Below are 27347 nucleotides of genomic sequence, written 5' to 3' on the forward strand. Positions count from 1 at the left end.
ATATCCATGGTACCTATCAACCATGTTCTAACACAATTACCAAACGCTAACAAGAAAAACTCTGAAGTTTTCGGAAACTTGCATCTACACCAATTTCAATAAACTCAAACAACTCTAAACATAAACAGAAATATCAAACATTACAATCCAAGTATAATAACAAAAATAACAAGCAGTGACCTGCTCTTAAATTAATGTCATATCAGTGACTACCAAAAGAAGATAAATAATATTAAGTCTCCAACCATAAGGAAGAGACAGCACTAATAATTCAAAATACAGACAAGAATCTGTTGGCCACGATATGCAAAATCAAAGTAACTCGCTAGCAAACTGGCACACACTCTTTGAATAACAACCTGACACACTGTGTACAACACTGAATGACTCATTAAAACAACTTTGAAACATAAACATCAATATAAGAGAGTGCCCCCAAATACAACAACACACCATCTACAGACAGACCTGACTTAACACTGCACCACCATGTCGCCATGCAACACAACACAGTTATGTGACAGATCAGAGGAGAGGGTGGAATCGTAACTTTTTGACCCTTGTGCTCAGATGTTAATCCAGAACCTTCTTCCCACTAGGACGTACAGAGTTCATGTGAAAACTGACTATTAAATATAGTATCTATTTTTATCCCCTGTTTATGAAGTAAATATTGAAATGTTGCAAATACATCATACCATGGAAGTCCAGTCATCCACAGGAAGCCCTGAGATTTAGCTCTGTGCCCCCAGTATACTGTTAGATAAGTCAAGCAGCAGATCTGAATGCAGTACAGCTTTCAATTTCATTTGGAATAATATGGAATTTTGTTTCATGTCATTTTCCTGCTCGTAATTAGTGGTTTGTTCCATCTGTGGAGCCAGTTCTCCTATTCACATACTTTTAAGATTTCGTGAATTCTGCAGAAATGCAAAATGAATGAAATGAGAGTAAAGCATCAAGAAATAGGTCACGTCTTTGTGTGTTGAGAAAACAGTATGTGCAGTATAGGTAAGTTAAAAATATTAAAGCTAGAAATATGACATAATGATTGTGGCGTAAAGAAAGAGATCCAAGTGGTTTGGTGAGCAATACTGCCAGAGTACTTGGTTAAATATATTCCTTATAATGCATGACAAGAACATAATTGTGTGTCTCCAGGCCTTTGTAGCTGTTATTGAAGGTAAAATCTTCTGGGTTGGTAGGCCTTGTTATTTATTTTATATGATAAAGGTTTTGATCCCTCTGTTGGGATCTCCTTCAGGGTCTTTTGGTGTCCATGATTAACTGAACACTGCCAAAGCTGAGTGTTGTATAGCATTATAAAGGGAGATTTTTCCATTTTTATAGTGAAGAAGTGGGGTTACTAAGAAACTCCTATGGCTACCACTGGTGGGCCATCATGATTGGATATAAAGGGATTTTTCCTGCACTTGTGCCAAAGAAGAGCTATTGGTTCAGATTCTTCCTACTGCTTTTGGTAGGCAACCATCATGGGAAAGAAGCAAAATGGCAGAGCAGGAAAGGGGGAATCTTTATCAAAAATGTTATTGTCCGTAGAGGCTGTATCCTGGACATCGTTGGTATTGTTGCATAACATGGCCTCATAGTCAGTTCCTTGATGGCGGGGAGCCACAAAGCAGGAATTGTATAGCTGTCCTCTCTGTTGAAGTTACATTCATTCTTACAAATTTTAATCACTTCTCAGACTTTTAGACAGCACACATACATTCCTGAAATCACTGTCCAGGCCACAATTCTCAAGATTTTCTGTACCACAGATTTCACACTTCGTTGTAGCCGCTTGTGGCGTTTGTGTTCCTTAGTTCGTATTTTAACAGTCTGTCCTGTTTCGTCTATATGCACTATGCCACAACCACACGTCATTTCATAGACACCCACAGTGTGGAGGTAATCACGTCCATCCACTTTTTTTGTTTTGTTTCGGCTGAAGAAAGATAGCTGTATACCAATTTTCAGAGAGTTCGGCTGATGTAGTCAGTAACCACAGAAAAAAATAACAGAGTGAGAAGGTGGTTGCTCATAATTTTTATTCGCATAATTTAGCATAATTAATATTTTGTTCAAAGACCGTGTCTGTGGACAAACTAGCATTGCCATTTGGCTTCATTGTATTCTTCAAGAATTCCAACTCTGATTCCAGGCTGTTGGTGCTGATCAGGAAAACGCCATGAAAATAGTATTGGGCACTGCTTGCTTCTGGGCTGGGTGATGGTGTGAAGTGGCATCTAAATCCCTGTTTATGTTAGTAGGCCTTCCATACACCCTCTGTCCTAAAGTGTTGCTAGAGCTACTATTTACCAATACATATAAGAACGGGAGACAAACCTCACAGAAATCCTCTGAGGGAAAGTTGGTTTTGCGGTGAATCTCATTTAAGGAATTGTGAATCCTGTGAAGTCCATCTTTGCTGTGGGCCATAGTTCTGTAGCAAATCCATCATCCACATAGCAAAGCAAACAAGAGGGCTTTAAAGGAGCATTATTTAATGCTTTTTGCTCAAAATATTCCATTAAAATGTCAGCTGCTACTGGCAGCATGGATGAACCTATAACACCACCATTAGACTGTTCATAAAGTTCTTCTCCAAATTTAAAATAGCTCAATCTATACCGTAACTCAGTTAGGTCACAAAAATGCAGAACAGCTGTCTCTCCTATGATCTCCATTGCACCTGTTGCTGGGGTGTTACTAAATAAGGATTTCGCATCAAAGCTTACAGGAATGTCACTATCAGATATCTTTATTGTACATAAAGTTTTGCAAAAAAAATTTCAAATCGTTGTCAGAAGTGTTAGTTTTTACTACTGGATGTCTCAGGTTTCCAGATAAATGACGTGCTGAAAAGTAGGTTGGTAACTAATTCCACTCACTGACAGTCTTAACGGACACCATTCTTTGTGTATCTTGGGTAGGCCATACATTCTGGGTGAGGGAAGTATTAAGGGCAATAGATTCTTGCCGGCCGGGGTGGCCAAGCGGTTCTAGGCGCTACAGTCTGGAACTGTGCGACCGCTACGGTTGCAGGTTCGAATCCTGCCTCGGGCGTGGGTGTGTGTGATGTCCTTAGGTTAGTTAGGTTTATGTAGTTCTAAGTTCTAGAGGACTGATGACCTCAGAAGTTGAGTCCCATAGTGCTCAGAGCCATCTGAACCATTAGACTCTTGGCACTAAGCTATGTATTCTGGAGTGTGATAACAGATTTTTCACTTTACAAATGATTCTGTTTATCAGACTACCTTTTAACATGCAGTACACAGGATCAGCTAATAGTTGTTCCATCTTCTTGTGGTATTCCTCAATGTCCATAACAAACGTAGCATTTCCGTTATCCACTTTCATCACCACATTGCTTTGTTTTCTCTTTAGGTGACTGAGAGTTTTCCTTCCCTGTGTAATTGTATTGCATTTGGGTGGTTTCGTTTTCTGTAAAATTTACAACATATCCTGTCTTACATCTTCAGCTTAAAGTTTCGGAAGAGAGAATGAGGATACTTAGATGGCACTGACAGTTTGTTTAACAGTAATTCTGTTAAATATAGTTGTGAAATTCATGCTATTGCCCATTGCTGAGGCAGCTGTTTCATCAAGTTCCTCTGATGAAAGGTTCACTACTACTCACTTCAGTTTTTATGTCGTAGTATTGAAATCTGATAATCTTGCTGAGTGATTGAATGTTATTGTGTCTGCTTTATCCCAATCTTGTGGTGAGAAGTTGTTGCCAATGACAAATGCAAAGCAATTAAAATAGAGCTAACATAAGCCCCTGTGTATTTACTATATTCTTTGATGAAGAAGTGCTTGGCTTGCCCTTTGGTAGTTCCTCTTGGCTTTCATTGTCTGCACATGGTGACGAATTGTCACAATTGGGCATAACCTCATTATCACGACACTGGGAAGAGGTGTCAGGTCACTAAGTAATTTCTCTCTTCTTCTGTGAGAGTTTTCCAGTCAAAGACCTATGACACATTCTTTCATGAAGAGGAAATTTTCCTATGTTTATGCTGGAGAAGTGGGGTTATTGGGTAAAATTTCTGTGGTTACTATTGTTGGGTCATACTCATTGGGTAGTAGGTGAAATTTACTGCTCTAATGCTGTAGAAGTGGGTTATCGGCTAAGAGAAGTCTGCTTGTTTTAGATTTGCTCCCATGTCATCCCTGTTGTTCATACTAGGGTCTCTACAGAATGAGGAAACGTTCAAGAACAAGAGAGAAGCAATAGGAGAACCTCTGTCTGGAAATGCAGCGGTGAAAAGCTAAGCTATAAGCCAAATTATGAACAGTTGGCTGGAAGTTACATTACTCCTCAAGCATTAAGTGCCACGTGGACAGTTGTGCGGTAGTGCTATGTTTGTGTGTGGTGTAGAACAAATGCGGTCAATGTATCCACGTGCAGCATTTGAAGCAGTGAGTTAGAGTATGGTATAGGATAGTGCATTAATGGCAAGCTCTTGAGCAGATTATGTCTAAATGCTGCAAAATAGGAAGTGCTCACTTTGTGTGGAGGGTCCTTGTTTACTTTGCTTTCATATTGTTGCTGTTACTATTTTGAATGTATTTTCTGTGCTTGTACTTCATATGGTGAAATAGTTATTAACTATTTTATCTGAAATTCAAATTCTGGATTTTGCTGGTACAGCCATCTGCTGCATAGCCAAAGGTTGATGTTACTTGTTATATGGTAGTTTCATTTGCCAGCTAGTACATGAACAACAGCAAAAAAGAATTGTGTTACATCTATTAGAACTCTCTGTCCTTATTTATTTATTTATTCATTCATTCATACTACCAGATATCATCTCACTACGATACGTGGATGTATCATCATAATATAGTGAAAATAAATAGTTCAAAATACGCATACACACAGAATATATAAGTATGCCTTTATGAGGATATTACAGGTGCTCAGCTGAGGCCTTGATGAAGGAGCCATCTCACCCTTTGCCGAAATGGTTGAGGAAAACATAAATCACTCTGTCCTCCTAAATACGAGATCAATGTCTCAACAACTGCATTGCTTCATTCACTTGGCCCCTATTGTACAGTGTTCCTTGATTTGCCTAAAATTTAATCCAGATGCATACTTACTGGTCAGCAGGACAGTCCTTGGAAACATTGTCCTCCTTTGTCAACTTCCACCGTTTGTCTCTGTCCATTAATTTCCTTATCCAGTTCCTGGTTCCCATCGTTTTGACATCCTCTTCTGTATCTTCCTATTCTCCTTCTCCTTTCAGACTTTCCTGTAAACACTTTCTTAACACTCTTAGTTTGTGACATTCTTAGAATACAGCCAGCCCACCTTGTTTTATCTTGCTTGATTTTTCACTGCACTTTTCTTCTGCCCAAAAAGTGTCAGTAGTTCTGTGTCTGCCCTTATTCTCCAGCTTTCTTCCTCTCTCACTGCCCCAAATATCTTTCTCAAAATCTTACTTTCCCCTCTCAACAACTAGCCTTCAGATCCACAAATAGTAGTCAAATATATGAGTGTGTGCTGAAAACTATTGACTCTGAATTTTGTATGTGAAAACTCTTAAAGCTTTTTAAATAAAATTAATGTTATTGACATTCTACTTTATTCTTCATGTCTACGTATTTATTTCACAATGTAGTCACCCTGATGACAAACACATTTTTCCAAATGAGAGACCAGTTTTTTGGTGTTGTCACTGTAGAATATTCGACATTGTTGATGGAGCCTCAACTTCACCTCTGCTTGCAATGCTTCATCACTATCAAAGCGAAGTCCTCAAAGGTGTTCTTTAAGTTTTGGAAACACGATAGGGCCAAGTCGGGACTGTGAACCCAATGTGTCAGATTGTTTCTGGTCTCATGGCTCTTGGGTGTGGTCTGGCATTGTCATGCTGAATGAGAGAGTGTGCCTTATGTGGACAAACTTTTTTAAATTTAAAACTCAATTACAGCATGTTGTTTCTCACACACCGACATAGTTACCTTACGTGCTGCCATGTTACATGCTACAGTTCGAAACCCTCTAGTGGCAGAGGTTTGCAAATATGTAGACATGATGAGGAATAATGATGGGGAATGCCAGTAATGCTTGTCTTACTCAAAAAGCTTAAGAGTTTTCACATAAAATATTCGAAAGCATTATTTTTCAGCACATTCTCGTATTTTGATTCCTGTATTCCTACTAACATTTCTGGACTTAAATGTATTCTGCATTGAATAATATCAGTGTCCATTTGCTATCTTTCCTTGAATTCCTATTGATGTCTTGCTATCTTCTGTTATTGTCAAACATAGATATTAAAATGCTTCCGCTCTTTAATATTCTTTCCCAGTTGTCTCTATTCAAGTCTCTTCGTTATTCTTACCAGCATCTCCCATTACTACGTACTTTGTTTTGCATGTATTCATTTCCAGTTCTAACTTCTGCACCACTCTTTCTGATGCAGCGTAATTATCTTTCATACATTCCGTGCATTTAATGCTATGTCACCGGCATATTCCACCACCTGAACTTGCTGGTTAAATATTGTTCCCCCATGGGTTAGTTTGCTTTTGCCCAATTAACTTCTGTTGTGCTAAGTTAAAGAGTAATTCAGATATAATCTCTCCCTGCCACTGCACCATCCGTACATGGAACTCTCCTGACAACTCATGTTCTATTCTGGCCTTGCAAACTGTTGCTTTCATTGCCATTTCCATCAGCCTCACTAAAGTGATTCATACTTTGGAGAATACTATTTCTGTCTGGACTGTTGTGTGCTTGTTTAAAGTCCATGTGCAACTGATGAAATTGCAGAATATTCATAAATGATCTCTAGCATTTGTCTCAAAAAAATATCTGGTTCTGTTGTGGTTGGCAGGAGAGCCAACCGTGTTACTGAAGGAGGCCGAAATGCACGGGTCTCGGCTCACGCAGGCTGGCGTGAGGTCTGGAACATGACAACGTAATTAGAATTGAGAAAAATGGATGTAGCTGGTGGAATACTTAACTTTAATCCATTAATGACGAACGTCGCTCTTGACGATACATGGTTTACAATATCAATAGTACTGACTATGGTGCCTTGCTAGGTCGTAGCAAATAACGTAGCTGAAGGCTATGCTAACTATCATCTCGGCAAATGAGAGCGTAGAAGTCAGTGAACCATCGCTAGCAAAGTCGGCTGTACAACTGGGGTGAGTGCTAGGAAGTCTCTCTAGACCTGCCGTGTGGCGGCGCTCGGTCTGCAATCACTGATAGTGGCGACACGCAGGTCTGACGTATACTACCGGACCGCTGCCGATTTAAAGGCTACCACCTAGCAAGTGTGGTGTCTGGCGGTGACACCACAGGTTCATTATGGATCTACACCACTGTTCATTAATTTCAATACACCCAATAAATGACATCTAGATCTCTGTAGATAAGGTCGAATACTGTGGGTATTATGGTTGAGGAAGCAAAGGAATAGTACAACAGTTGTACGCATGTCATGATTTTTGTGTGAGGTCATTGAGGTACAGTAATATCCAACAAACAATGTTGTGTACCTAAACATAATGTACGTATCTGATATGTTTGTTTACCTATTTGCCAACGGACATCGCATTTGGTGCACCTGTGTTGTTCCCTGTAGTGATGTGATGTCTGCAGCGAACAGCAAGCACTGCTACGATATGTAGCATGTGGTTCCTGCTTGTCAGTTCCTTCATGAAATTAAAGTGTGCACATTGCTAGTATGGCTCCACCAATGGAGATACCCACAGAAGAACATGTTGCAAATGTAGCGCTTAGCCAAGCAGGTTTATCTATTCGCCAAATTGCGAAACAGTGTAGTGTGTCTATAGGGGGAGTGCAATACACCCTTCACCCCTAGAAGACAACAGGTAGCAATAAAGACATACCACTATGAGGAGAACCTCGTAAAACACTAAAGGTGATGAAAACTATATCAGAAATACCAGTAAGAGAAATAGATTCAAAACAGCTCCCCAAATTAGTGCAAAATTGCTAGAAATGAACACGTCAACAATATCTATTGCAACAGTGAAAACGAGACGGACTTTAGTTGGCTTGAAAGAATGTGTCACAGCAAGAAAATCCCAACTAAGGCCTATAAATAAACAGAAGACACTTGAATGGGGTATATAACATCGTAATTGTCCATCAGATGAGTGGATGAAGGTGTAACTTACCAATGAATTGAAGTCAGAGATTTTTGGAGCCAGAAGGAGAATACTTGTTTGCTGATTTGTAGGAGAAAGGGTGGCCCTGCAGTGTGTTCTACCTACGGTTAAACTCGGTGGAGGTTCTTTTATTGTTTGGGAATGTTTTGCCGGAGATAGAATTGGCGACATTGTGAAAATATAAGGATGTATGGATCAGAAGCAGTACCACTGCATACTTCAGTATCATACAATACGAAGTGGATTGCACTTACTAGTGAAAGGGTTCACCTTACAACAGGATATTGACCCAAAACATCAGTCGGCATACTGTACGAACTACTTTGGACCAAAGGAAAAACAGAAAGTACTGAATGATACGGTATGGCCATCTCAAAGCCCCGATCATAATCCCATTGAAATGGTCTGGGATGAAGTGGACGGACGTATGAGGGAAGTTAATGTATCCAGCAAGCAACACCTCTGGAATGTTGCTTAAGATGTGTGGAATGATAAAGGTTGACAATACTTACAAAAACTGATTGACGGCATGCCTAGAGTTTGTGAGGCAGTCATTAAATCCAAAGGAGAATACTTTGAGGAAAGTAAAGCATAATGATTGTGATTGTTTTATATGCAGAAGTTAATATAATTATATTTTGTGATAAATAACGTTTGATTTGTGTTGTAAATCTGAAAGACCAGGTTGTATTGAAATTAATGAGTGTTGTGTATTTTTTCTAAATTTAACCTGATAATCTTCCAGTATCCTTCTCACCCAGCATTGTAGTCAAGAAGCTAAAATATTACCAAACAACTTGCAAGTTTATCCAAGAAAGTTATCCCACAGTAATTTGCTGCATTCTGACTTGTCACCTTTCGTAGTAATGTGCAGATTATTCCCATGGTCCAGTCTTCATTTGTTTCTTCATTTATCCCGATTTTCCTTACTAATCCATTAACAGCCATCTCCATCTTCTTTCTCATACATTTTAATAATTTGGCCTCTACACTGTCTTATGCTGCTACTTTAATATTCGTTAGGTTTTTAATTGTATTCTTCAGTTCCTCTAAATCTGGAGATGTGACATCCTGCTCTGCTGCTTATGTTTCCAAGTCTAAATCTGATTCCTCATTCAAGGAAGAGAATGAATCCTCCTTTCCACTGAGTAACTCAGTAAAATGTTCCTGCCATTTCCCCTGAGCTTTGCTTTTGTCTCCCTTATCCAAGACTACTCTCAGATGGAATCCTCACTTCAGGTCTCTCCATATTTTGTAGAACTTTTGTTTCTCTTTATTGTCCCCCATTTCACCAAACTGCTCTGTCTTCCTCCTTTCATACTGCCTTTTCTTCATCCTGCATAACTTATTAGCTCTTTTCCTATTCTCCTTATGCTCTTGTGCTTCTAGTCTTGTTTTCCTTTGCAGCATTTTTTACCTCACTTAATTTTTCATTTGGGTTACTAGTGATCTCTCCATCAAACCATTTAATTTGTCTTTTGTATTCTCTCCTTCCAGTAGTTCGTTTGCGGCTATGCTGAAGGTTGTTTTCAAAATCTCCCGTTTAGTTTACACATCTCCTTCCGTCCCCATGTTCTTTCCTGTTCTGAAAATCTCCACTAATTTTTTTCTTGTATTCTTCCTGCTCTTTTTTAATTTGGAGACTTACTTTATTACGTTTCTCTTTTACCCTACTCTGCTTGTGTATTGCCAGATCTACCTTTGTCTACATCTGATCCGCACTAAGTAATGATCTGCGTCTCCGTCCACTGCTCTGCAGCTACTAACTTCCTTAATATCTCATGCTTGCTGTTTATCTATAATTACATGGTCCATTTGCTTTCTTGTAACTATGACTGGCGATGACATAGTGCACTTTTTAATATCTTTCCTTCGATGCCATGAGCTTTTTATCATCTCACTGATTAAGTCTCTCAGCCTTAGTCCATTATCGTTATCGAGTGAAGTGGCTCAGTAGTAAGCACACAGGACTCACATTCGGGAGGATGCAGTTCAAACCCACATCTAGCCATCCAGATTTAGGTTTTCCATGATTTCCCTAAATCGCTCCAGGCAAATGCCAGGATGGTTCTTTGAAAGGGTGCAGCTGATTTCCTTCCCACCTTTGACACAGTCCGAACTTGTGCTCCATCTCTATTGACTTCGATGTCGATGGGATGTTAAACCCAATCTTCCTTCCTTCCATTATCATTATTGACTGCATGCAGGCTTTTGTTTCCTATAGTGTTTCTGTATATTCCTTCTTTCCCAATTTTTGTAGTCATATTCCCAAGGATCTTTTCACATTGTACCTTTGAACTTCAGTGATTTCCTCCTCCGGTTTGGAGCCTCTTATAGGGGCATAGGCACACATTCATCCCAGTGTTCCTGACGCGGTGGAGCCACCCTCATAGCATGGTGAGTAGTGGGTGGTAACACGTTTGCATCACTAGAGGCCAAGGGGGAGACTGCCTGCCTGGCCTTGCTCACTGTCACTGAGAATGGGCAGGTGGCCTCTCCTTCAGCAGGGTCCGAGCACACACACGAGAGGATGGGTTTTCTAGTTACTGGGAGCTTCTACGTTAAGTGCATTATGGAGCCCCTTAGGTAGGTAGTGTTGAGGGCTGAAAAGAAAGCCAATGTGCACTCAGTATGTCTGCCATAGGCCTCATCCAAGATGTGGAGGTGGCCTTGCCAATGGCTATTAAGCATACAGGGTGCAGTCAGTCGTCTTGCAAGTTCTTAGGCCATCCTCAATTCATACAGGCGGCTGGTAAAAGTGGTGAAGACTGCTGGCGTCGTGTGCAGGATGCAAGCAGAGCTCGTAATTTGCGGCATTGTTCTCACAGTTGGTCAGGGTACTTTGGTTTGGAAGTGAGTGGAGGGTCTCAACCAAGGGCTTCGTCATCCCTGTGATGGTCTTGGCTGCAGATTTCTAGGTCTGCGTTATGGTATGGGGAGTTGTAGGACTCCCCTTGATAGGTTGGGGGTGCACTACACGAAGAAAGAAGCTACTCGTGTGGAGTGAAAACAAGAGTTTTTTAGGCTAGATGGTAATTTGAGGTGTTCTGATGAGCATTCACCAGTTGATACGAAGCGAGGGAAGTCAGATGGTGTTCAGAGTAAAGACACTTTGACCCTCACAATTTTATCAGTAACCTGTTAAAGTATTTGTAATGAAGTTCTCGAATTTGCTGCTCTCCAGGAAAGTTCTCATGCTCAAATTATTCTTGGGATGGAGAGCTGGTTGGAACCCAAAAGGGAAAACTCTGAGATATGTAGTGAGCCGTGGAGCGTATATCGGAAAGACAGATTAGAGGCCGTAGGAGGTTGAGGTTGAAGTTGAGCGTGACAGTGAAGTCATCTGGTCACATATAACACATGTAGGTTAAACTAAGTTAATTGCTGGATGTTTTTACCAGCCACCTGATTCTGCTGTAACAGTTCTAGAGTCATTAAAAGAAAATCTGTGGTCAGTAGCACGTCACTACCCAGATCATGCAGTACTAGGTGAAGACGACTTAAACCTGTCGAGTATAGGCTGGGATATGTATGGATTCATTGCAGAGGGTACAAGCAGTCATGCGATATACTTTTGAACACACTTTCTGAAAATTGTCTTGAGCAGCTGGCTTGGCAGTCCACACGCAGTGGAAATGTCTTGGATCTTGTAGCTACAAATAGACTGGACTTTATCGACAATGTCAGTATAGAAACAGAGATTTGGGAGCATGATGTCATTATAGCAACTATGGTTACGAAAGTTAATAAAACCATCAAGAAGGTTAGGAGAGTGTTTCTGCTAGATAGAACAGATAAGCAGTTATTAATATCTGATTTAGGCAGTGAATTGACATCACTTAGTTCCAGTAAGATGGACGTAGAGGAATTATGGTTAGGAGAGCTGTGTGCCTAGTAAGTGGATAAATGATGGAAAAGACCCACCATGGTTTAATAATGAAATTCGGAAGATGCTGAGGAAGCAGAGGCTGTTACACTCTCTTCAAAAGAGACTGCACAAATGATGGCAAGAAAAGTTTATTAACTAGAGATTTGTGCACCTGTGAAAAGATCTATGCGTGAAGCATACAACAGTTCCCACCCTCACACCTTAGCAAAAGATCTGGCAGAGAATCCACCAAATTCTGGTGCTATGTAAAATTGGTAAGCGGGTCTAAGTCTTCCATTCAGTTCCTTGTTGACCAGTCCGGTGTGACAGTTGAAGATAGCAAAACAAAAGCTGAAGTTTTAAATTTCATGCTCAAGAAATCGTTCACACAGGAGAACCATACAAACATACCACCATTTGACCATCAGGCAGACTGCTGTATGGACGACATAGTAATAAGAATTCCTGGCGTAGAGAGAGAAACTGAAGGAGATGAAAACTAGTAAGTCACCAGGTGCGGATGGAGTCCCAATTTGGTTTTACAAACAGTACTCTGTGGCATAGGTCCCTTACCTATCTTGCATTTATCATGAATCTCTCATCCAGCACAAAGTCGCAAGTGACTGGAAAAAAGTGCAAGTGACTCCAGTATATAAGAAGGGTAAAAGAACAGACCCGCAAAATTACAGACCAATATCCCTAACTTCTGTTTGCTGCAGAATCATTGAACATATTCTCAGTTCAAATATAATAAACTTTCTTGAGACTAAGAAGCTTATGTCCACAAATCAGCATGGTTTTAGAAAGCATCACTCGTGCCAAGCTCAGCTTGCACTTTTCTCACATGATATACTGAGAACTATGGATAAACGGCAACAGGCAGATTTCGTATTTCTAGATTTCCAGATAGCATTTGACACAGTGCCCCATTGCAGGCTGTTAATGAAGGTATGAACATATGGAATAACTTCACAGGTATGTGAGTGGCTCAAAAATTTCTTAATTAATAGAACCGAGTGTGTTGTCTTCGACAGCAGGTGCTCATCAGAGACAAGTGTATCATCAGGAGTGCCCCAGTGAAGTGTGATAGAACCGTTGTTGGTCTCTGTATACACAAACAATTTGGGAGACAGGGTGGGCAGCAATCTGCAGTTGTTTGCTGGTGATATTGTGGTGTGTGGTAAGGAGTCGAAGTTGAGTGACTGTAGGAAGATACAAGACAACTTATACAAAATTTCTAGTTGGTGTAATGAATGGCAGCTAGCCCTAAATGTGGAAAAATGTAGTTTAATGCAGATGAGTAGGAAGAAGAAACCTGTAACGTTTGGATACAGTATTACTAGTGTCCTGTTTGACACAGCCAAGTTGTTCAAATATCTGAGCATAACGTTGCAAAGCCATATGAGATGGAACTAGCATATGAAAATTGTAATAGGGAAGGGATATGGTAGATATCGGTTTATTGGGAGATTTTTAGGAAGGAGTGGTACATTTGTGAAGGAGACCACATATATGACACTGGTGCGACCTATTCTTGAGTATTGCTCGAGTGTTTGGGATCTGTACCAATCTGTTTGAAGGAAGGCATTGAATCAGTTCAGGGAAGGACTCCTAGATTTGTTACTGGCAGGTCTGAACAACATGTAAGTATTATGGAGATGCTTCAGGAATTCGGGTGGAAATTCCTGGATGGAAGACAATGTTCTTTTCGGGAAACATTATTGAGAAAGTTTAGAGAACCAACATTTGAAGCTGACTTCCAATCGATTCAGTTGCTGCCAAGGTACATTGCATCATTGCATGCAATGACTATGAAGATAAGATTCAAGAAATTAGGGCTCATACAAAGCCATATAGACTGTCATTTTTGCCTTGCTTTTTTGCGAGTGGAACAGGAAAGGTAATGACTAGTAATAATACAGGGTACACTCCGTCACACATCATAAGGTGGCTTTCAGAGTATCAGTATGTATATGTAGATCAAAAATTATGTCTAAAATGTCAACGAACACAACGTATCATGAACTGCTGTGAAGGTAATTGCATTTGCCTTCATTGACCTGTGTATAAGGAAGTCAGTATCGTGATGGCCTGTATCCCCTCCACCATAAATCAGTGTGTGTTTCCCCAATGCTATCATTCTGTGTCCTTTCCATTGCATTTCGTATGGTGTTGCTGTTGTCATTCTACGCTTAACTGTTACTTCTATAATTTCCTGCAATTTGGTAGATGTGTTAAGTGTTCTCCCATTCCAGGTGTGTGTTTTCCTTTTTCCTTTTCATTGCCTTTTTGTTACTGATTCGTCATCTTTTAATTTGTACCCTTCTGAGGCTTATGTGTGTTATCTGCAACAACTCCATTTTACAAGATGGGTCTACAAGCCCAACCTCACCCCTCTCCCCCTCTATCCCTTTCCCTCCAACCTGAACGACCAGGATTTTCTCTTGGATTTTACTACCCTTGGGGTGGGGGGTCAGCTTCCATATGCCTGTAGCTCCCCCCTCTCCCCCCCTCTCCCCCCCTCTCCCCCCCTCTCCCTCCCTCTCTCCCACCCTCTCTCCCACCCTCTCTCCCACCCTCTCTCCCACCCTCTCTCCCACCCTCTCTCCCACCCTCTCCCACCCTCTCCCCTTTCTTATTCCTCTCTGTCGAGATGTGTCTGGCTTTGGTGACCCTTGTCAGTAGCCTTGCTACTCTCCCCCTCTATCCCTTTCCCTCCAACCTGAACGACCAGGATTTTCCCTTGGATTTTACTACCCTTGGGGTGGGGGGTCAGCTTCCATATGCCTGTAGCTCCCCCCTCTCCCCCCTCTCCCCCCTCTCCCCCTCTCCCCCTCTCCCCCCTCTCCCCCCTCTCCCCCCTCTCCCCCCTCTCTCCCCTCTCTCCCCCTCTCTCCCCCTCTCTCCCCCTCTCTCCCCCTCTCTCCCCCTCTCTCCCCCTCTCTCCCACCCTCACCCACCCTCTCCCACCCTCTCCCCTTTCTTATTCCTCTCTGTCGAGATGTGTCTGGCTTTGGTGACCCTTGTCAGTAGCCTTGCTACTGCTAGCGGAGCTCTCACTTTCGAAGGTGCACACAAACCCTCCTGCCCAGTATTGAAGGTGTCTTCGATAAGGCTGTGTCACATGACAGGGTTGTTAAACATAACTTACAACGTTAAAATGTTGCTGTTCCCCATGCACGAACTCCACTCTATTTGGAAAACTGCCTTCAGGCCCTTAAATGTGCTCCTATGGACCTGGCATGTCTCCAGTTTCTCCCCTTCACTCTGCCTGAAAAATAGAAGCAGCACCCTGAAGAAGAGTGAGAGGTTGAGCTCAGGAGAATGGCAAGAAATTACTATCTTGAGCTAGAGATCTTGGCACACAATTTTGTTGTAAAATCAGTACATTTTGATCATGTTTTGTAATGTGACAGGGTGTTACACATAGTGCAATCATATTAACGTGAGAGCCACCTATGTTAGACGTCAATATGCAATAATTACTCACAGATGGCATGTAGCAGCACTAGCAATGGTGGGTACGTAAAGCATGCTGGGCAATGTGGAAAACAGTGCAGTCATTGTCATAAAGTGAAAGCACAGCAATTTAGCTGATGTCTGAAAGGGCATTAGAACTGGCTTTCGGGCCAAGGATGGAATCATTTCTGAAAAAGTGAAATTTGTAAACTCTTCACATGCCACCATGTTTAAAGTATGTTGTGCATGGCAAAATGGCACTATCCAAAACTGGCACAGAGAGAACTGTGGTGCACTACAGGCCAGAAATGATAGTGGTGGACAACAGCTGCAGAGATCCGTACAGGTGAGTAACAGAAGTGCAACTGTTGAGCAGCTGACCATTCAGATGAACCAGGGTGCTACCAACAGGTGTGTCCTCAATGACTGTTCAGTGAATACTGGTGTGTATGGGCCTCCGCTGCAGGACCTGGTTCTTGCACCTTTGCTGACTGCTGTACACTGGCCATAAAGGCTGGAAATTGCACATGGATACTCAACTGGATGTCCAACAAGTGGCACCGGGTGGCCTTTTCTGATGATTCACATTTTATACGTCATCGGACACATGGTTGTTGGCGTGTATGGTGTGAATCATCTGAAAGCGAAGGGCCCAGGCTGGAGGAGGGAGTGTTATGGTCTGGGCATGTTTACATGGCATTCCCTGGGAGATCTCATAATTCTGAAAGGCACAGTGGATCAACACAAGTATGTATCTATCCTTGGGGACTATGTCCTCTCCTACATGTATATTGTTTTTCCTTAGCACATGACATCTACCAGCCGGACAGTGCAACACGCCACATAGCTCGCAGTGTGCATGCATGGTATGAAGACTACCGGGATGAATTTACCATTCGCCCCTGGCTACAAAACACCCCAAATTTAAACCCAGTTGAGAGTCTGTAGAACAACCTCAATTGGACTGTTCGCACGAGGGGTTCTCAACTGAGACACCTAGCACAGCTGGCTATGGCACTGGCATCGGTGTGGCTCCACATCCCTGTTGGTACCTTCCAGAACCTCGTTGACTCTCTCCTTGCTGGTCTTGCAGGTGTCCTTGCTGCAAAAGGTGGTTATTCAGGATTTTCACAGGTAGTCACATTAATGTGACTGGACAGTGTAGTTCCCCTTTCAGTTTTAATCTTTACTCTGAGTTCTCTAAGTAATCTTTTAACTGTGCAGTATGTATTAAGTATGAAGAATTATTTAGGTACCATGTTGAACCAATGTATTTCAGTAATCTTTTTCATCTACTTTCTTACATTAATTTATTATATTTATTATTTTTATGATACAGTTTTGTAGAAAATGCTGTTTTAATTTTTTTGTTTGTTTTCCCCTTGGTAAATGTAAGTCTTAACTGCCTCTTGTTCCATAGTTAGTATAGATCTACTAGTGAAATACTTAGTAATATTGTCTCTGACATGCACAACAGATTGGTAGATGTGCTCCTTCACTGCAGTAAGGATGTGCAGTTTTTTAAATACTTCTTTACATTGAACCCTTTTCTGCAGTTTAAAAATTGTTTACTTTTTATGTCTTCAATCTCAGAAAAGAATCCCATAGCTAACAATTGAGTGTATGTAGAAATACACTGGTCAAAACAATTAGGGTATCAAATGAGATATCTAGGTTCTGAAGTATTGTCATCGGCAGAATGAACTTAAATGGTTCAGTGTCTTTCTAGCAGCTCTATGGAGTGGAGTCAACAACATTACGGTCACCGAGATAGTGGTAATAATGGAAAGCTGCTGCAGAGGGGGTTGGTGTCAACTTGTGTTTACTGTACCAAACGAATTATGCAAGCAGTTGGGTTCAGATATTGTAGTGACTTACCCGAATCTCATGGAGAGCCATAGGACAGTTGGAATTGGGACAGACACAGAAGGAAGTGGCTGCAGCTTTTAGAGTGTCCCAAAGTGTAATTTCCAGGACCTGGATGTGATTTCAGACAACGGGAACTGTTAAAAGAAGGCAAGGCCAAGGTTGTCCATGTGTAACATTTGCAAGAGATGACTGTTATCTCCAGTTAACAGCATGTCGAGACAGAAGGCTGAATGCAACTCAGCTGCAACGCAACCTCCAGGCAGCAACAGGACGTGCAATATCAACACAAGCAGTCCACAATTGCCTTCAGAAATGTGGCCTCTATGCACAGAGGTGTATGGTGTGTCCCCCATTAAAACCGCGTCACTGTTGAGCCCGCAGGAACTGGGCAGAGGAATGTCAGGCTTGGAGTCATACATGACTCATGGCACTGGGTGTTGTTCACAGATGAGTCAAGATTTTGTGTTTAGCTGGACAATCATTGATCCCTCATCTGGAGAGAACGTGGAACTCGGAACAATCCTGCGTATGTGCAGGAAACATCACCATATCATGGTGGTGGACAAAAGGTGTTGGCAGGAGTCAGTATTGGCGGATGTACTGACCTCTATGCCATTGAGAATGGCACTTTGACTGCTCAGAGGTACAGAGACGAAATCCTTCGACCTTTTGTCGTGCCCTAAGCTGATGCCATAGGAGATGGGTTTCTTCTGGTGTATGATAATGCTCGCCCCCACAGAGCTGCACTGGTGGACAACATGCCTGAAGCTGAGGGAATTGAATGAATGGAGTGGCCAGCTTGTTCACCGGACTTAAACCCAACTGAGCATGTCTGGGATGCACTTGGCAGATACATTGCAGCCAGACCAGCACCTGTAGCAACAGTTGCGGAGTTGAATATTGCACTCATGGAAGAATGGCCAAATATCTGTCAAGAGCTAATTGGCAACCTCATACTGTTCATACCATGCAGGTGTGCAACTGTACTGGCCATCGTAGTTGATCACACACCATATTAGAGGGCAACGAGACTGGACTGTTTCACTATTATAGTAGCCCCATGGTGCCTCGCCCTACATAAACGCCATGTAAACCTCAAGTAAAGAATTGAGACAGCAAAATATCATACTATATCACACACAAATTGCAGTTGTAACTGATATCTGAATAAAATATGTTACCATATGTCTTTTGTGTATGATATCTCACCTGATACCCTATTTGTTTTGAGCAGTGTAGTATGTTGCAACAAGACATTGGCTGTTACAAACTGATGATGGAACCCTAAGAGCTAACATGCTTGTGTGTTCACTCCATGTTAACTGGCAATCAATATTTATCCCAAAAAATTTTGTGCTTGTTACACAATGTATAAATGTATTGTCTATGTTTAGTGGGATCGTTGTTTTCCCTCTTTATGCTGAAGTGCATACCATTTGTTTTCTCTACATTCAGTATTAATTTATCACAAACTACTCAGTTGTAAGTATCCTTGAGGGCCATCATTTGGTTTATCTGATGGGAGTTACGATGATTTGTCAGTTACTATGATGATACTGTTACCAGCAAAGAGATTTTTTTTCTGTATATGTTATACTGTCTGAAAGTCATTGATATATACTAAGAACAGAATTGGATTCAAAACACTACCACAAGATCTGTCTGACAATGCTTTTACTAAAAATTTATCATTAGCAGACATGTCAACTCTATCTTTTGCATCCTGTTTTCCAGGTACCACTTATTTGTTATACCTCTTCCATCTAGTGCTTCTAGCTTGTTTAATAGTACAGTAGAACCCTGATATAATGTGGTTGTCGGGGGACATGCACGACTCCTGCATTATAGCTTACTTGCAGTATATCAAGAGTGAGCTGTGTAATGTAAAATTACCCAGTGAAACTTAGAAAGGACACATAGTGCAATATTATACATACTGCACTATACTGTATTTTAATTTAAAGAACATTAGAAGTAAAACAACTTAGAAACTAACTAAACAGGGTGCAGCAATTAGACAAACTACACTTAAATACTGACCAAACAGGAGTTTCAATATGGTATGTAAAGTACACTATCACATACAGTAGGTAATTTACAGTACTGCCTGCAAGCTACAGTACTTCATTATTCTACTGTTTTAAAGAAATCAGTGCCCTTTCTTTGGTAGGACATTTCGCACAGTTTCTTTTGCATATATTGCGTATTGTTTTATGCGCATCAGATGCAACGACTCAATTTTGTTTAGTTCACTTTGTCGCTCAATCAACATAGCCACTTTATTTCTGTTACCCAATATTTCACGTGTACTGGGAACATCTAGACTTTCTTCTTCAGCTTCATCATCCTCATCCTTGACTGCTTCACTATTGTCATTTCGAACAGCATCAATAATATCTGTATCATCTATGATCTCAGAAACTGGTATTTCATTGTCAACAACTGCCCAGTGGTTCAAGTCTTCAAGTACAGTATAGCAGTGTAGAACACCACATGCCGACTGGATGTCACCTCTTGTTGAAATCTGTCACTACAGCGTTCATCTTTTGCATTTTCTTTAATGGAACATATTCCAGCAATTCTTAAAGTGGTTGGACTATGCGTTGCCATACCAGGCCTACTGAATGCGTAACACTCTAAGGATTTATGAATTTTTTTCTTCATCTGAATATACCATTGAAGTGAGCAATTCACAGTGATAATGAACCTTAAGTGCTTTCATGATGCCCTAATCCAGTGACTGAATTAATGATGTTGTGTTTTTTGGCAGAAACAAAGTTTTAATTTTTTCCATCTTCTTATTGCAATCCATCAGCAGGTGGATGAGCTGGACAGTGATCAAGGATTATTAGAGCTGCTTCTCCCAGCTTAAGTGATCATAGTCGCTTTCTCACTGAAACCAGTGAAACTCTTATTGAAACCATTTGTTGAAAATGTCACATGCCATCCAAGGATTCTTTGACTGCCTGTAAGGTAATTGTAATGGTAACATGTTTACTTTCTTGAAACATTTTTAGCTTTTACTTTTGCCTATACAAAGACTTTCTAACTTATGGCTGCTCGATTTATTTGTGGGAAAGAGGAGGGTTATTCCATCTTCATTCATTTTCAAACCCATCTTATGTACTGATTTTTTCCCCCTCTGTATTGAGTGTTCTGGTTGTAAGCAATTAATAATGAAGCAAAGTTTCATCACAATTATACATGTGATGATCATTCAAATTTTCATCTGCCATTAGTTTGCTCAGGAAACTTAAATAGATTCACTGTTGCAAGGTCTTTCTTCACCTTTAGTGGTCATTTGGCGAATTCCATGATGATATTTCCACCTTGAAAACAATCCACAGGAAGCTATAAAATCATTGTTGCCATGTTAAATCAAAGAAAAATTTTCATCTTGGACTTTAACAATTGGCCCAGAAAGCAGCTCACCTTCACTTTCCTTTATTAAAAACAGCTTATAAAGGTGTTCATATTCTTTGTCTTTTCTTAGTTTAGTCCTTTTTCTGTCCATTCCCACATCATTTTCAACTGTGTTACAAAACTTTCAGGTTTATTCTCTTCTTTCACCCATCCCCTGATTGTTTCTTCAGGTACACCACACTGGCATCATAAAGTTGCTTTAGTTTCCCCACTCTTCGCACGGTCAATAATTTTTAGTTTACTGCTCACAGACGTTGTTGCCAGCACACAGAAATCTAGACAGTTAATGAATAATTTATGATCCTCATAATGGTTGAACTCGTTTTGGTTATTGCCAAGAACTGTTGCACAGTCACTTCATTGACTGTGCCAAACTGTTAACTGTGATATGTGTATTCAAAGCCTCTGTCTAGCAACAATCCTGTGAATTTTAGAATCGTGCTATTCTGATAAGACAAACCAAAGGTTGAGTTTAACTACGTTCATGTATTTTTGTTAATGCTTAGAGTGCTTGGAGGTAGCAGAAGTAAACTCTAATGCAGAAAGGCTACATGCAGATTATAATAAGATTTTTCAAATTTATAAAATATACTGAGTGCAAAAATAATTCACAAATAATATTTTATTTTGTGGGACATAATTCATACTGTGTTACATCTGAGTCTGTGGTACATCAGACTGCTGTGTTTGGAGTTTTTACTGTATTTTATGTTCAGCAGTATCAAAAGCATTGGAAAAGTTAAAGGATATGCCTGTGACACAATCATCCCTGTCAAGAGCTTCAAATACTACTGTTGTGAACTCTGTAATGTCCGATATTGTACATTTCCCAATTTGGAAACCAAATTGTGCTGTGTTTAAAAAAGTTATATCTATGTCTTCTCTTACATGATTGTTCTGTTATTTTGAATATACAGACAATAATGGGCTGACATGTATTTTTAAACACACTCTGCATTATCTTTCTTAAATAAGGGCACAACCCAAGTGTGCTTAGGGTACTCTGGAAAAATACCTGAAACAGAGGACTCCTTTGTAATGTTTATTAATGGGTCAGCAGTCTATACATCCCTTAAGAACAGACTGGAACCTCATGTATGTCTGCTGACGTCTTATTTCATTCATTTCTGTCTCTCTTTCCTGACTTCAAACTCTGTTATGAGAATCATCATTGTGCATGCTGTGTAAGTCACTGTGTGTGCTAAATGTGTTTCAGAAAGATTTTGTTGCAACTTCTCCAGAATACCAGAGAAATAATCATTTACAAAATTTTCCAATTCTTGAGGATTCCTTTTATTTTACCCTGTCAATGATTAGTATGTTGTTATACTTGTGTGGTTTCTCCAGCTTCATGTTTTATGATCACCAACACTACTTAATTTCTGCATTACATATTATTTTGTCATTAAATGATTATATTGCAGCAGGCATTTCTTTGCTGCATATTTTTTTCTGCTTATTATGGTAAGCTAAGAACTGTAAATAACTGAATTGTAGTCTATAACATAACAGTATCGATGCACGGGAAACAGCTTACTGTAACCCAGCTGCGAATTCGAGGAGTTCGGCCAGACATGGAGCACCCTCTCCTTCACATGACAATGTCAGACCACACACAAGAGTGCTGTGACATCTGTGACTATTGGAAACGGTGGGTTCACTGTCATCAGTCATCCTCCATTCACCCCTGACCTGGCACCATCCGATTTTCATCTTTTTCTAGAATTTATAGAACACCTTCAAGGACTTGACTTTGTCGGTGCTGAAACGTTTAAAGCAGAAGTGAGGCTATCTCTCCATCAACCAAGTCAAACATTCTACCGTGATGGTATCAACAAACTGACCCCTGATAGTGAGAAATGCTTTTGCCGCCCAGGTGACTGTTGAAAAATAAATATGTAGACATGAAGAATAAAGATGTAGAACATTGAAGATGTTTGTTTTATTGAAAATGCTTTACGAGTTTTCACTAAAAAATTTGAAGGCATTCGTTTTCAGCATTTCCCCTGTTGAGATCTTGTAGGTACATCATCTGAGACTAATGCTGAACTTTTTGATATCATAGTGGCAGTGTTTACCATTTGCCCCACACTAAAAGTGTTCAGAATGTTTAGGTAAGTATCACTTGCTTCACCCTCAACACGTGTTAATATTCATTGTTTGATATTGTGGTCTTTTTGACTTGTAAAAGGTATTTGTTGTCTTGGGACTGACATAGTAGACTATTTCCCCTTTCGCCACCTTTGCATTTCTTGGCTACACTTTTACTGCATGTTTACTGTCATCTTCACCTTATATGTACAGCTCTTGCTGCCTATGCATATCATGCTGAGGTTATTGAGCTATTCATTTTTCTTCCTTTTAGACTGTGAGCAGAATCACTCATCTGTGAATTCTGGATTGGGTTTTGAAGACCATGATGTGCTTTATAAGGCAGGCTATTTTTACTCTGTCATAAGAGATATTGATGCATGTGAGTGGTAGGTCTGGCTATGAGCAGGTTTGATGAAACAGCCTGATCACCATATCACATGTTGATTTGGCTGGTGGAGCTATAGCTTGCCATATATTAGCACAATGCCGTGGGTGTAGAGATAAGAACGGCTTCTTAGATGTATCCCATGTAAAAAGAAGGATTTCCATAGTTCATTGTCATGATTTTTAATCAAATGAAAGAGTATAGCATGTATTGGATTCACACAGTAGATGATGAGTAAAGGCAGCAACAGGTTTTTGGAGGCAGAAAATTGTAATGTTCAAAATAACTGTGTGCATCCGTAATTTTCAGCTTTCATAGCACATATTTTTATAAATCATTGTGCGTCATTTAGAAAGCAGCACACACACATTCCTGGGGGCCCAATCTGATGATGAGTTGCGGTTTGTGTCTCGGGGTAGGAGGGGGGAGGCGGGTTGGGGTGGGATAATCTGAAATCGAGATAAGATTTTTGTTGTTCTTACATTTTCACTGATAGAAAGACCAATGCAGGGCAACCTGTGCACAGCAGTCTTACTTGCACAATACAGTTTATTGATGACCTGTTTCAGATGCCGGTTAATTGTAATGTTCATGTGAGACTGTATACTATGTACTTAACACAGAAGGCAAATTTACCACTTAGGAGAAATTTGCCAAGAAAAGTGAATCTTTTCACCGATGTGAAGCTCATGGCGCACTGTACCAATTTCATGCAGTGCCATGTCAATAGTAACTGCTAGTTCCAAGGATTTTTTCAAATACAAAGTCTAGTGTACAGTGATATACTTCATTGCTACATGGTATATTGGTTTAATTGTAGTAGCAAATGTACCCAATTTTTGGAAATAAAAAATGAGGTTCAGTTGACACTGAGTGATGTAAAGTAGGTAGGCAGAAAATGTTTTCATTTGACAAAATTTATATGACTTTGGTACCTACCTGAAGAAATGTTACCACAAAGGTAAGCTGTACTGAGGATAAATGTGTGTGATAAGATAAAGGATCATCAGGTCAACTTAGTGTGTTTTAGAGGTAACTTTGGAGAGGGAGCTATACATATTTTAAATGATTTTCATTGATGTGGTTACCTCCTAACACATATATAAGTAATTTACCAATAATAAATCATAAAACTTTGTAAATACTTTGAAATTAGGTTTCATGATGTTTGAGGCAGGGAAAATGAGGTGAAATAGTTAAGTACTGCAGTGACCAGCACAAGATTCAACACCCACGGTTCTGGGCACAGAGGTGTATGGCATGCCATAGAGGTTGCAAGATGCCCTGTAAAGACCCCACTCTCGGATATGCATACGGCCTCTCCGTAGTGCTCTCTACTAGCCAGCTGATGGCTCATAGCCAGCCTCGCCCTCAGTCATATGTTTATTTTTAGCTGATATGTCTTGAACTAGTAAGGCAGCCACTCCATGGTAAGTGTTTTTTGTATCCATATTCTGGAAGTAATAATTAGTGTTGTGTTCATATTGTCTGTATACTCCTGTAGACAGAACAGTGCCTTCTTTTCTTGTCTGACACTGTATTCTTACAAAACAGTTAGAAGTGATTGGTTAGTAAAACTTGACATTAGCAAAAAACAACTGTTACAACACCAGCTGTTTTTTTATGCTTATATCATGATGTGTGTGAATAAAGTTCATCGAGGTACCCAGAAATATGTCAGACACTCTGTAGGAACAACTTTTTCTTATATGAAATGAATAAAAAAATGAGAACTTTGCTTCAGGACTTTACCATTGAGAATACTCAGAATCTTACACCTGTTACCATCAAGTTTCCTCTCTTATATTCTCCTCTGATTTCTAGTAAGTACCTGCCAATGTTGTGTACACAACTTTCGCTGCCCATTTGGGCACCTTGTTTGCTTGATGATGATCATGAAACTCACCAGCTAGCATATGGAAACTTGAGGGAGATTGAGAGGCTGCTAGAGTTTTACAGTCATGATTCTTTCTTTCTTTCTTTCTTTCCCCCCCACCTAGAACGTTTTCATATGGGCATTAAATGCTTACAGTTATCTACATGACTAATGGGCAAAAGCATGACTGATGACTTGATCTGGTGTACTGTATAAAGAGCCTTTGAATTCTGCTACATCATTAGATTGATTCTGTTACAAGTTTTGTATTGGGGGCTCAGATGAAATACACTGATACACTGCAGAGACATTGATCTATTAACTCCCAAAACATTTAAGACAATGTGGGGGGGGGGGGGGGGGGGTTATTGCAGTAATGCATGCCACATAGAAATATTTAATTTAGCAATATGATCTGTCTGTTTTGTCCCATGACATCATCAAAATGGCAGAGATAATACACTAGTGTAAAATGTGCCCAATAACAGGAATTACAGATATTCTCACATCACATTCACTGACATTGCCAACGCACAACCAAACTGTCACCTTCCAAACTAACAGGACCTCATAATATGCTATTATTTGGTCAGCTACCTCAACCATCATTCCTAGAAATAGTATAAAAGCTAAGTAAATGTTGGAGTTCTGTTCTATGTCCGCACACATGTATCACCACACTCTACACCATATCACAGTCAGAATCAACATTCACTACTATTAGGTTCAGTTAAGGTACACTGATTACTTAATGCTCCCAAGCTGCACTTGCCTTGGGCTAAATGGTGAATGTGTCAGGAAGAATGAACTGTGTGCAAAGAGGAGAGCGTAATGCTTGCCACATTGTGCCATTATTGATCTAAATGTTGCTGAATGCCAAACTTATCATGAAATTAAATTTCTTTTTCTAAGCCAGCTGCCGGTCATTGCCACAAGTTGTGGCTAAGCTCAATAAATGTTTCAGTAACTGCCATTAGACATCACAGTGAAATGACTATTTTCAGAAAGTAGCAGTTTTGGTTACAAAGATGCCATGATTTTAAGAGGCTTCATTGCAACATCTGAGGACTTCATGCAAATCTGATTTCCCGGAGTTAATGCAGAGTTATAATTCTGACCAAATGTGTATTGAATCAGAGTGAAAAAATTGTGGCACAGCTTAAGAGACGGGATTGTTTTATAGGACACATCCAGGAATTATCAGTTTAGTAATAGAGGGAAATATTGGGATGTGACACTGCAGAGAAGACCAAGAATTGACCACAGTAAGCACCTCCAAATGGGTGTAGTTTGCAGTAGTTATCCAGGGATGAGGAGTCTTGTGCTTGATAAGCTAACATGGAGAGATGCATCAAACCAATCTTAAGACTGAAGACAACAAAAGCAGTGTCATGTGCTTGGTCTGTGGTATGAGTTTATTTCATTCAGATGTGTTTCTTGATATTGAAATTTTCATGGATGTTAGTGTCTGGTTATGAAGAGGGGTGTTTGGTCACCATTTTACATTCAGAAAGTTCTACTCTTCCGGGAAATCTAATATTGGTGAAGAATTTCAAAAGTAGAATTCTTTTACTTGAAGTGACATCATCAGTTGACTACCACTCAGTTTACAAATAATTTATGGCAATATCCCATTGTAATTGATTTGCACTTTGTACTGACTCCCTATGTGCTTCTCTGGAAACTCATCACATACCACCTGCAGAAATACGTGTCCAGATTATCCATGTCTCTATTTCTCATATGCAGAGGCTGGCACGGAGGTGGTGTTGTGCAGGGTACATGGGAATATGAGGTAATGGAGCAGATAAAGGTGCGTGCATGGCAAATAAAATTTCCCATTCCCCTCACAGTTTCCACACTGGTGAGACACAAGATCATGTGTCTTTGGGATTAGTGGGTAGGGCTGAGGACCAGCTGATCTGCCATCTACTTTAGGAGATGACGAAGCAATATGGTGCATGTTTTGAGGTTCTGAGGAATGTCTGGTCACCTACTGGTTATTAAGTAGAAGATTTTAATGTGCTTTCAAGGTTGCTGGTTCATCCTGTTTTTTTCCCATCAATCTGTCAGTCACAGTTCAATGTTACATTATTTTAGCTATTGTGTGTTTGTATACTGTGTATTCTAACAATAGATTTCACAAAATGACTGTTTCTTATGTATTTTGTTCCTCTATGTAAAAGTATGAATGTAAGTAAGTGGTAATGGAG

At 40.2% G+C, this 27347-nt stretch overlaps 1 protein-coding gene across 1 annotated transcript in view; it reads left to right on the top strand.

Annotated features, from left to right (window-relative positions):
• Positions 1-27347, top strand: part of LOC126305239 (2-oxoisovalerate dehydrogenase subunit alpha, mitochondrial) — a 173789-nt gene that overhangs the window by 4031 nt on the left and 142411 nt on the right. The window lies entirely within an intron of this gene.

This window comes from Schistocerca gregaria, unplaced genomic scaffold, assembly GCF_023897955.1.
Source record: "Schistocerca gregaria isolate iqSchGreg1 unplaced genomic scaffold, iqSchGreg1.2 ptg000286l, whole genome shotgun sequence".
NCBI lineage: Eukaryota > Metazoa > Arthropoda > Insecta > Orthoptera > Acrididae > Schistocerca > Schistocerca gregaria.